Source organism: Carassius gibelio, chromosome A10, assembly GCF_023724105.1.
Source record: "Carassius gibelio isolate Cgi1373 ecotype wild population from Czech Republic chromosome A10, carGib1.2-hapl.c, whole genome shotgun sequence".
Lineage (NCBI taxonomy): Eukaryota > Metazoa > Chordata > Actinopteri > Cypriniformes > Cyprinidae > Carassius > Carassius gibelio.
Genome location: NC_068380.1, coordinates 5,850,095 through 5,863,111, shown reverse-complemented (window position 1 = coordinate 5,863,111; position 13,017 = coordinate 5,850,095). Strand labels below are relative to the sequence as shown.

Here is a 13,017-nt window from a genome sequence, read left to right as displayed (position 1 = left end):
GTCTGTCTGTCTTGACCAATATACTGTATGATACATATTTACAGCCCACAGAGTGAATGAACATTATACTCATAAACAAAACTATCAACATATTAACATGTTTCAATGTTAAAAATAATCTTAGCCAAATAAAAAAAAGAACAAAAATTGTTCTTTATCTTCTACACAAATAATTAATAATCTTTAAAAATGTCCACAAGAGAGGATGCTGGCTCTAATATTTTAAACGTTAAGATGTGTTTAACTGTTATTTTAAACCAGCGGTAGAATAAAGCATAAATAAGGGGATTCAGACCGGAGTTAACATACAAACTCCATAATAGAAATGTCACTGTGGCAGGAGATATTACTGTAGTACCTGTTGCAGACACTATATAGGGAATATACCAAAGCAGATAAACTGTCACAATTATGCCTAATGTCAGTGCAGCTTTGCTCTCAGATTTCCTCCTCACTGATCCTTCTGTTACACATTTACCACTCTTCATCAGGGAGTTTATAACTTTCACTTGCTGATGTGCGACATAGAAAATCCTCAGATATAAAGTTATAATCAGGGTACAAGGTAACAAGAAGGAAAAGAAAAGGTCAGTTAATGTCCAAGAAAAACTTATTTCTAAATAGCATTTTCCATAGCACACATCTGATCTTTGGGAAGCTGCAAAATATCTGCCACTAAGTGAATAGCCAATATTGTAGGTTGAAGAGAAAAACCAGCAGAGACAGATGCTTATTAAAGTTTTAGTCATTGTTATTTTCTTTGGGTAGAGTAAAGGGTGACACACAGCCACATAACGATCAACAGCAATTAAAACTAAATTACAAATAGATGTTGAGATTAGCAGTACCATGATTATCATAAACACGTCGCAGAAAGTGTCTCCAAAGTACCAACATGTCTCAATTAGCTTGATGGCATCCACAGGCATGACAATAAGCCCTACAAGCATATCAGTCACAGCCAGAGAGAGAATGATCAGGTTGGTTGGAGTGTGAAGCTTCTTGAAGTGAGAGATGGAGATGATCACCAGCAGGTTCAGAAACACAGTCCATGCTGACAGCAATGAAAAAAATACATACATGATATTGTATTCATAACTCAAACGCTTTCCCTTGATACATGATGAGTTGATGGCAGGAAAGCAGTACTGAATCTCATGATCCTCTGTCTCATAGTCCATGAGTAAATCTTCTCCTGTTATGAGTTTGTTCTGCTCTTCTTACTCTCCTTTCATTTATACAGTGTCTGGATCAGATTGACCAACCCATCTACCACCCACACTGATGCTGTATAATGATGTAATTACTTTCTTTTAATAATCCCAAACTTGGTAGTCAAATTACTGTGCACAAGAGCCAAAAATCAAGGTATGGATCTAAATATTTTGATTTTACATTATGCTATATCCACAGGGAAGTCCAAGAACATTGACCAGTGAAATAAAATTTAAAAAGGAGCACAGCTACAGTGATAGTTTACCCGGTATCATACTTGTATACATAGTTCAGCCATTTTCAAATATATTCTATTGTATTGCACAAAATAAATAAACAACGTAAAATTGAGTAAATTATGACAATGTTCTTTATTGGGTGAACTTCCTTTAAAGCTCACTGTAAAAATGGCTCACAAATGAGAAGTTTGTACTAATAATAATCTCTAAGATTTGTTTGCAGATTTATTTAATGATGTAAATGCATTGTGAAAATTGTGTGATAAGTGACAATCCTCTTTGGTTCCAAATTACTTTACACATGAGTTTCTGAACATCAAGCTTCACAAGATATTGATGTTTATGTCAAGTGTTAGGTCATAAATCATCTCTATCTTTACTATGTGAAGAAAATGTGCAAGATTTTCCACATCTAAAACTAGCATCATTCTTTATTCTACTGCAAACAGTTCTTCATGTTTCCAAAGCAGCAACCCTGGAAATTGTAAATGATCTTTCCAGCATTTTCACATTTGCAGAAGAGTTTGCATCAAATACAAGTGAAGATGTTTTGAGCAAGCACAACAGTTATACAGTGATACAGTTATCAGTGCCATAAAAGAGATAATTGTGAAAGCAAATCTATTCAGTTCTCTGACAAAGAGTGGCCCTTTTAGCACAGAATACAAACTGACAATTTTTTACAAGGAACACTTTCAAGTGATTCAACCTGTTGAATATGTTCTAGATGTGTCATCTTCAAGAAAGCGTGTTTATATTCCTGTTTTGCAAACATTTTCAGTGCTGTTAAACCATAATGAGGTTCTAGATAAACTTATGCAGACAGAAGACGGAATATTTTCCAGAGTGGGAAATTTAAGTCACACAGGGAATACCTATATTGTAAAGAGCATCAGTTGCTTTCTTCAGAAGATTTAAATGTAGCTTTGGGATTATATATAGATGATTTTGAAGTATGTAATCCATTAGGAACATCTAGAAAGAAACATAAGATCTGTTCAGTTTATTGGGTGCTTTCAAATTTACCAATTCAGTATAGGTTAGTGCTGGGCAATATGGTCTTTTTTAAATTGCACAAGCATTAGAGAGAGGGGGGTGGGGGGTGGGGGGGAGACATGAATGCAACAGAATACCCAAACACGTGATCCACAGATGCATATACGGCGTGAGAGAGGATTTAGAGAAGCGACCTTAATATTGATGAATCACTGATCAGTAACCTGGGGAAATGCCAAATGATCACGAGTCAATGAGTGGTAAATCCACTCGTATTATGATATGAGCTCACATTCTCTTGTTCTTGATTAATTCATCTAACATGCTGTCCGTATTTTCAAGGAGAAACCTCGCCAAGCACAAATTACTGTTGTATGGCTTTCTCTGCGCCAAAGTCAGCCTTTCCATCATCTCTTCTTCCAAATCCTTCTCTGGGTTTTAGGTGAGTATAAGAAGCCCATGTCTATGTATTTTTCACAAGTCTTTTTTAGATTTCCTGAGAAATTCAAGGGGCCCGTACTTTTCTAAACGAATGCAATCCGATGCTGCCGGCTGCTGGGGAAACCCTGCCTCAAGTGACAGGCCATAAAATATTTCACCCTAAGCTCACCTGTGGCCTGATGGTCAAGCACAGACAAGATTTCTCTTTCACCTAGAGCAGTGGTTTTCAACCTGTGGTCCGCGGCCCACTAGGTATTGCAGGTGGGCCGCCAATTATTTTCTGTTCATTTCCAGTCCATTCTAGGGCTGTGCGATTAAAAGAAAACATCCTAAAATCACGATTTGAGCGTGCGCATATGCCTAACTCCGTTCACACACTGTCTGTGATGCGCCTTTTTTCTGAGCCAATGTTGACGGATCAGAGCGTTCTCACTGCGGTAAAAGGCTAGAAATAAAAACGTGCGAAAATAATTCATGTCTAACACATGAGCATAGAGTGAATTTGTTAGTGAACAGGATGCAGTTTAAGTGAGAGGAGACACGTTTTAAGTGTGCACACTCTCTCCTCGCAAAGCAGCGTGTATCTGAGCAAGCACGACCGGTTTTGTGACAGAGCAAAGGAAATCTGCTGCGAACAGAGAGATTCACACTCGTGCATTATTTTAATGTGCTTTAGCGTTATGTTTATGCGCTCTCACTGCTGACCGCATACACATACTGTATACACACTGCAAACACCTGAGGCACCGCTACAATTAATGAGCTCTATGAACAATGCATGGCAAAAAAGAAAAAAAAGTCCCTGTATACAGGATTTTTTTTTTATTTATTTTTTTTGCCACAAGTCTATACATTTTTTTACATCTTCACTATAGTGATAATTTTGACTTATGTCTGTTCTAGAGATGTACTAAAGATATGATAGAGATGATAACTTTTTGATAAAGCTCTGATTGGTTTTCTTTTGGAAATATGTTTCAAATTAATCCTGAATGCATTTATGACTGTAAAAGCACAATTGCAAAATTGATAAAAAAAATCGCAATAGTTTTTTTTTTTTTTTGTCCATATCGCACAGCCCTAGTTTATTCAATAAATATAGTTTAAAATCTAGCTTATGAGTACTAAGTTATTAACCCAACAATAGCGGGGTCAGTTAATTTTTTTGAAGTGGGCCGCGCAAACATATGTGTTTGGTTGTGTGGGCCGCGAGTTGAAAAAGGTTGGGAACCACTGACCTAGAGGACACCTGCCGCTGGATGGTCACGAACCGGATGTCCTGTTTCTATTTTACAAACAGGTGACAGTAATAGTTGTCATAAGGATAATCCCTAATGACATGATATATTACAAAACAGATGACATATCATAGCTGCCGATTATTCACGGATGTTGTAAATATTGAGTAATTTCTCGGATGATGACATATAAACATGATTTATCACAAACAGATGTCATATCACATGTTGTAACAACAGCTGTGACCATTAAAAGGTCAAAAGGTCAAAGTCATGCTGGTGGGGGAGGGGTCAAGGTCAAAAGGACAAAGCCACGTGGGTGGTCGGGCTGTGGGAGGGGTAGAGGTCAAAAGGCCAAACTCATTAATCAAATTTTTGAAGGCGGTTTATTTCTAATAAGATATATTTAGAGAAAGAGGTAAAACGCGGTCAGTTTCACTGAGGGCGGTGCAGAGATGGTCAAAAGCAGTGCTCTTCCACCCGGCTTTCACAATCTCTTTACGGATTAAATATTTATAATAAATTGAAAATAAATATAATATTAAATACATTTACAATATACTCTTTGTGTTAGCGGCAGTCACGTCGGTTTCAACTTGTTATTGAACTGATTATTAACAACCAGTCAGACTCGACTAAACAAACCGTTGCTGCTGTGAGAAAGCAGCGATTCGCTTCCATCATCTGGAACTCAACCGAACCTCGACCAACAACTGGAAAAGCCCTGTTATCATGTCAGTTGGCTAATTTGACTTATTCGCCATCTCTCAAAATTATTATTAATAATAAAGCAGTGTTCTGAACATTAGATTTAGTCTGTTTTCTTTTTGTTTTGCATTTTTCTTTGCCATATGACAAAACATCAAAAAGTCTGTTCATCTTTACTTTCTGAATTTGTATGTTGTCTTTTAATTACTTTTATAACTTTATAAAATTATGATAATTATAACTGATTATAAAAATAATAATAATAATAATAATAATAATAATAATAATAATAATAATAATATTTTATAGGTCCATCTTTGCTCAACACAAGCTTTATATGGGTATTTTAATTAACTTTTTTATTACTAATACTTTTATATTAATCTTTATTTTTGTGACTAAGTTACACATAATTCAAAATATAAATGTTGTCATTCAAAATAAATAAGAAATAATTAAAAACAGGGTTTTTTGTGTGGGTGTTCCAGATTTTTCTCAATAATTTTTTGTTAAAATAGGACTTACTTCCATTAAATTACCTACATTAGTTTTTTTTGTGTTTGTTTTTTTTTGTTTTGTTTTGTTTTTTATGCATGGCATACATGACGTCTATATTACTGAGGCCACTGAAGACACCACTGTTGGGATTTACATTCTCAAAAACATGCTTCGCAGACAGCCGCTCTTAGCGCCGATCTCGCACCGCCCGCTTCCCGCCGCTTCTCAGCAATCTCCTGCCGCCATCTGGCGATCACAAAAGAGCTTTTTCCAGCGTATTTCACCGCTCTAAAAGAGCGTTTCTAACGCCGTTTTAACAGCGGCGGCCATGCCGCGCCACAGCTGTGGCACATGCAGAGCCCCTCTGCATGATGACGACGGCCATGGTGAGTGTGTTTTCTGCCTGGGAAAACCCCACGCTGAGGCTGCACTCACTGAGACTTCATGCTGCTTTTGTGAGAGCATGAGTCTCGACTCTCTGCGCTCACGGATTGCTTTCTTTAAAGAAAAGTTGGCTCTGGCTTGCTTGGTTGGGGACACTTCATTTAAAGTGATATCGGTGACACATACATAACTTATTCAGTATAAAATAAAATAAATAACAGGGTATTAGGTAAAAATTATTTTATACTAAAATGTATTTCCTTAATAGCAATTATGTTTATGTATTATTAGACAAATATGAACCATTATGCATACATAAAATGCATTCTACCTTGAACTTATACACAGCATTATTAAACTAGATATTTATTATGGTCTTCAGGTATCATGAATGATCTTATAAAACTAATGTCAATCAAAGTGGATGCAGAGTCAGTGATTTACGAATTAAGAATTTAATATAGAAATTAACCAATCCACTAAAATAAGCCAAAAGTCACCTCCACAAATTAAAAAAAAGTTTGTAAATCTAACTAGGCAATTATGGTTTGCATAATTTTAGCCTTTGTTTGGATCATAAAACGATCGGCCTACATGAGGTGACGTTTAGCAGTTACAGTATTAATTTATTCACATCAAACAATAAACATTACTTCAACTTACTTGAAAAGTTAGGCATGTTATTAAAGCTGATAAAATGCTGATTTAGTTACTGCTTTGATATGACTACTGAAACTAAGGTCTTTCTTCGAATCACAACAAAGGAACCGCTGGCACAACCAGAACTCATTCCTTTTTTCTGAAAGAGGGACTTTATAGAACAAGGAAGACATCAGCCCATTTTTATGACAGTGAAAACAGTGGTATACAGATAAGTGAATTGTGTGAAAAATACTGTGTTTTTTTTACACGCGAAACATGAAGACATGTTATATTGCACACTGAAAACACAATCAAAGCTTAAAAAAAACACGAAAAACGTGACCTTTAATGCTTATTGGAGATGTGAACCATTTCAAATGAATCAGTTTGAGTTGGTGAACTGGTTCAAGAAGATCCAGTTACATTGAGTGATTAGTTTGCGAACCGGATATCACTACTCTGCAGCGAACGCGCTCACAACAGACCCGGAAGAAGACAATGCTGAATAAATTTGTATTTTTTGCTATTTTTGGAACAAAATGTATTTTAATGCTTAAAACAATTCTAACTGCCCCTGTGATGTCACATGGATTACTTTGAAGTATAGCATACATACATTTTCAATGGAGGGACAGAAAGCTCTCGGACTAAATCTAAAATATCCTAAACTGTGTTCTGAAGATGAATGGAGGTCTTATGGGTTTGGAATGACATGAGGGTGAGTTATTAATTACATAATTTTCAATTTTCTGTGGACTAACCCTTTAAGTAAAAAGTAAAGTAGGTTACTGACCATCTATCTAAAACAAATAAATGGCTTTTCAAATGAAAATACTATAAACAATTTAGGCCTCATGGGATTCATGGGAGGAAATGTCTCTGTCTCTGTGTCTGTCTCTGTTTCCTATCTCTCTCTCTCTCTCTCTCTCTCTCTCTCAGACACACACACACACACACACACACAGTGCTTTTGCTGTTTTATCAAGAAATGGATCACAGTAAACTCTGAAGCCCTGTTATGGACAGCATGGCTTGTTTTTTTGTTTTTTTAAACGTGGACCTGAAGGTGTTGTTATACCTGTGCTACACTCAGAGATGATACTCTAGTGCATGAATCATTCATTGTTTTGTTTTTTTATTTGTATAAAGACATATTGAAATTCAATAAATGTATTCTTCCAGGGAATCCTGGGCAAGATGATTGTACAAACAAATGCACATAAAATTCACATAAAAAGGTGCAAAACAAACACAGGCAAACACACACAACAGACTGATGCAACAAAAGCTGCTTTCTACTGCAGAGTCAGTGATTTAAGAATTATTCAACAATTTAATTTATAAATTAATCAATAAACTAAAATAATCCAAAAGTGGTGCACAACATTTAAACAATAAATAAAAGGAGATGTGTGTGAGAGCTTCAGAACTAACTATAAATATGGTCTTCATAATATTTGACTTTTGTTTGGATCATAAAAATAATCTGCCTACAGTACATGAGGTGATGTTCAGCAGTTACAGTATTTATTTACATCAGTTTACATGAAACAATAAACATTACTTACACTTATGAAAAGTTGGAATAAAATACATATTTAATAGTGTTATCGTTAGGCTATAACTTTGTGTGTAGCTCCAACCTTTAAATGCCTTTTCAATAAACCTGAAGTTACTTTGTTTCAGATGTTTTAATTTGAGGTGTACTGTAAGCAATTTTAATTATTCACTTTGTGATGAACCACCATAATACGCATGACCCTTACACATAGTTCTATATGACTGTCCTCTTTTTGTCATTTTATTTTTGATTTATATCAACACAGATTCAGCATGACTGATACAAGATTTGTGATTCTTGCTCAATTTTCCTAATAAGCTACTGCAACAACTGAACTTTTTGTCATTTAAACTCACTATGTGAAAATAAGTTTGCCTAATTGTTAAATTCTGACGATACCTGCATTTAAACAGATTATAATTATAAAATAATGATACTCAATGAAACAAAATATATAAAATTTAAACATGTAGTATGGAATTTTTGGCCACCAGGGGTCACTCAATCAAAATAATAACATAAGACGTACTTTGATGACGTCGGGAAAGAGCGTAAGGCTCATGGGAGTTGTTGTTCATTGGAACACGCGATCTTTCGCTCCCTGTCTAACGTTACTCAATGAAGCCTTTTTGCTCCAAAAATAAATAAATGTATGGGAAACACATCCCACAGCACAACCACCTGAGCCCAACTTCAGTCTACTCATCACCTTGCCTTTAACTGCGTTTGTAGAAGGCACTGCAGTCAGACCAATATACACAACACAGACCGGATGTTAACTTAGGTCCAGGCGCGTGCGCCCGTTGAAACCGTCTATATGAATTATGAGACCCCTATCAAGTCAATATTCCATCTAGCTAGTAGTAATATATGTTAAAAAACACGGTCGCCTTTCGTTAATAATTATAATTACGTTATACTATGATATCGAACAAGTTAGAGAACTGCATTTGAAGCTACTTTATTCAGCTAGATGTAGAACAAATGTAGATTTACATGCTAGTGCATCTGCGTTTTACACAAGAAATCATAGTTTCACAAAATATACGGATAGATAAAGTTAGTTGAATGGATGCATACCTGTTTATCAGAATGCAAGCGAGTTCGGCATCTCTCTGTAGTTTCAGCTTGTCACGAAGCTCTCTCTATCTTGGAAATGCAACTCCAATATTTACCCGTGTCTTGTTGCTTCTCTTGTCCCAAAACCATCTCGGGTCATTTATTTCACCTGTGCGTTTGCGCTTCACAGAACGTGCAGGCAAAGCATAATCATGCTCCATAACTAAGTTATTGATTGAGGTTTAAATACGAATATAAACAATATAAATATAAAATATAATAGTCTCGATAAAGGCTACTACTTTTTCTTCTTCGTCTCGTCTTTGTTTCTGTTCGCCTTTGTATTTGGCGGTTCCGCAGGAAGTTAGATAAACTAGAGGGGTCAAAGTTTATATGACACCATAGACGGGCGACAAAAAGGAAATAAAGAAACGTGCCGTGTCTTCTAATTAAACTATAATTTTCTCCGGATTTGAAAGTTCGTGGAAACTGTCGGGATGATGTAAGTACACAACTAAAAGATATATATAACATACATATAGTGATTTCTGCTATTTTTAAAGCAGAAAAATTACATATTGCGCCTTTAAATGCACATAGTGTAAATTGTAACTATTATGATTATTTACCTTTATGATTTTGACAATTGCAGTTTAGGTGAAATTGTCCTCAGAATGATGACTTTATCAGTTTAATTACAATTGATGTTCTGAAAAAATATTAACCAGAGAAGATGCTGGCTGAAATATTTGAAGAGTTAAGATGAGTTTAACTGTCTTTTTAAACCAGGGGTAAAATAAAGCATAGATCATAGGGTTCAGACCTGAGTTCATATACACAACCCATGTCAAAACATTTATGGTTGTGGAAGAAACTGCTGATATGGAACAAATATAGTAAGGAATCCAACAAAGCAGATAAACTGTGACAATGATTCCTAAAGTCAGAGCAGCTTTGCTCTCAGATTTCCTTCTCACTGAACCTTCATTTACACATTTGCCACCCTTCATCAGGGTGTTTATAACTTTCACTTGCTGATGTACAACATAGAAAATCCTCAAATATAATGATATGATCAGGATACATGGAAAAATAAAAGACATGAATAGATCAGTGACTCTCCAAGTAAAACCCACCAAAACAGAACACTCTCCATAACACATGTTTGTTTTGCCTGACATTTCAAAATAACTGGTATCAATAATAAAGGCAATGTTGTAAGTTGAGGAGCAAACCCAGCTCAAACAGATGCTTATTAATGTTTTAGTCATGGTTATTTTCTGTAGGTACTGTAAAGGGTGACAAACAGCCACATAACGATCAACAGCAATTAAAACTAAATTACTTAGAGATGCTGTGGGAAGCATCCAAATAAATATTGAATAGAGTCCACAAAAAGTGTCTCCAAAGTACCAACACATCTCAATCAGCCTTGTGGCCTCTATGGGCATCACAAGTCCAATAAGCAGGTCAGCCACAGCCAGAGAGAGAATGAGCAGGTTGGTTGGAGTGTGAAGTTTCTTGAAGTGAGAGATGGACATGATCACCAGAAGGTTCAGAAACACAGTCCATGCAGACAGCACTGATACAAACAGATAAATGATATTGTATTCATGACTGGAGCGTTTTCCCTTGATACATGAAGAGTTGATGGCAGGAAAGCAGTATTGAGTCTCATGATCCTCTGTCTCATAGGCCATGAGTGAGTCTTTTCCTCTTAGGAGTTTGTTCTGCTCTTCTTACTGTCCTTTCATTTATAGTGTCTGGATCAGACTGACCAACTGATCTACCGCCCTCCATGATGCTGCATAATTAATTTTTTTTTTTTCCTCCAACACTTTCAACCTTGATGTGATCACTTAGGACCTTACTATATATATATATATATATATATATATATATATATATATATATATATATATATATATATATATATATATATATATATATAGTAAGATTACTGTGTAGGTCCTAAGTGATCACATCAAGGTTGAAAGTGTTGGAGGAAAATATTGGAGGAAAATAGCAGCTATATAGTATACTATATATTTTTTGTCATTAATTATAAATATATAGAATATAGTGGCCCTCAATACTCTTATCTGTGCCACCACAATTTCATAATGAACCACAAATATATATATATTTTTTACTTTCATTATGGCTGCCCTCGACTAAAGATTTTTTTGGTCGACTAGTAGTCATTAATTTTAAGCATTAGTCGACTCACACGTTTATTAATAAACCATTTAAATCATGTTAATGATGCTTTAATTGCCTCCATAGCCTAATAAGCACTCAAACGCACCCATAAAGCGATAAATTAGTGTTTTCAGTTTAAGAGATGAATTCGGTGACACTGACTTGTCATCTTTACATCAGTGGATGCGCCTGCATGCAAATGACATACAGATGACGTAATCTGAGAATATATGTGTGTGTGTATATATATATATATATATATATATATATATATATATATATATATATATATATATATATAGATAGATAGATAGATAGATATGTAAATAGATAGATATTTTTTTCGGATTTGAATTGTTAAATTTGACAACATGGTCTCACCCCTAATCGTCACGTATCGATGCTTGGTCATTGCCCTCTGGCGTCGACATTCGAGGCAGAAGTTACCCCCTTTCCGTCGCTTTTAAACATAGAGGGCCATCCGATACACTCACCTTCGGATTCTGACACAGGGTGTCAACTAACGAGAGATGTGAGTGCGCTGGAAAGTTACAGTTTTCAAGGATATAATCAAACCTGGTATCACGCCAAAATGTGTAATAGTCCAGCCTGATCTCAGGCCAATTCATACATACTTTACGAGGTGGCTAATTCGTATGAATTTGTACAACCTCAAATTCATACAATTTGTGATAAATCGTACGTATTTTATGAGTTGCACAATTTTTATGAATTTGTATGAATTGCTTACACCTAACCCCGCCCCTAAAAATACCCGTCACTGGGGTCTACAAAATCATATGAGTGAGGTCACACGAATTTGTATGAATTACAGGTAAGGTTTCCACACATCTCATAAAATAGTTGATCTTCCCACATTAAATTATTAATTTGATATTTGCCTTTCATGGAAAAGGGATCATGTAAAAAGTACACACATTTACCATATTTTTACCATAGTTACTGTCACTCGACCATGTCATGTGTAGTCAATCCCTTAAAAAAATTAACCATGGTTTTATTTCAGTAATAGTATAGTAACCAAGGTTTTATATTTTATTAATTAATTTATTTATTTATTTTTGGTGTATTGATTACCATTTGTATAACCACACTTGTACTACAAACACAATGGTTAAACCATTGTTAATTTCTGGTTACCATAATTAAACTATAACAACTATGTTTTTTTTTTGTTTGTTTGTTGTTGTTTTTTTTTTTTGGTTTAATTTGTAGTGTTGCACATGAAAAAAAAAATACTATAGTAATTTATAGAAAATATTATCATGTTTTTGAACAATGCTATAGTAAAGTACTTGAATTAATTTGTTGTGGTAATTATATAGTTTCTGTGATAATATAACCATTATAGTAGTATAAACAATATATATTACTTTACCCCAGTACTGTCCTAAGTTTTATACAACATAGTCAAAGTCACCTTTATTTAGTGCTTTATATAGTGCTTTAAACAAAATACATTGCGTCAAAGCAACTGAACAACATTCATTTGGAAAACAGTGTGTCAATAATGCAAAATGATAGTTAAAGGCAGTTCATCATTGAATTCAGTGATGTCATCTCTGTTCAGTTAAATGGTGTATGTGCATTTATTTGCAATCAAGTCAACGATATTGCTGTAGATGAAGTGACCCCAACTAAGCAAGCCAGAGGCGACAGCGGCAAGGAACCGAAACTGAAACGGTGATGGAATGGACAAAAAAACCTTGGGAGAAACCAGGCTCAGTTGGGGGGCCAGTTCTCCTCTGAACAGACGAAACCAGTAGTTCAATTCCAGGCTGCAGCAAAGTCAGATTGTGCAGAAGAATCATCT

The 13,017-nt window shown here is 35.2% G+C and overlaps 2 pseudogenes; both read right to left on the bottom strand.

Moving 5' to 3' along the window:
* LOC128021596 (trace amine-associated receptor 13c-like) lies at positions 1–1,235 on the bottom strand (annotated as a pseudogene).
* Positions 1,236–9,676: 8,441 nt separating this feature from the next.
* On the bottom strand, positions 9,677–10,735 carry LOC128021683 (trace amine-associated receptor 13c-like; annotated as a pseudogene).
* Positions 10,736–13,017: the final 2,282 nt, after the last annotated feature.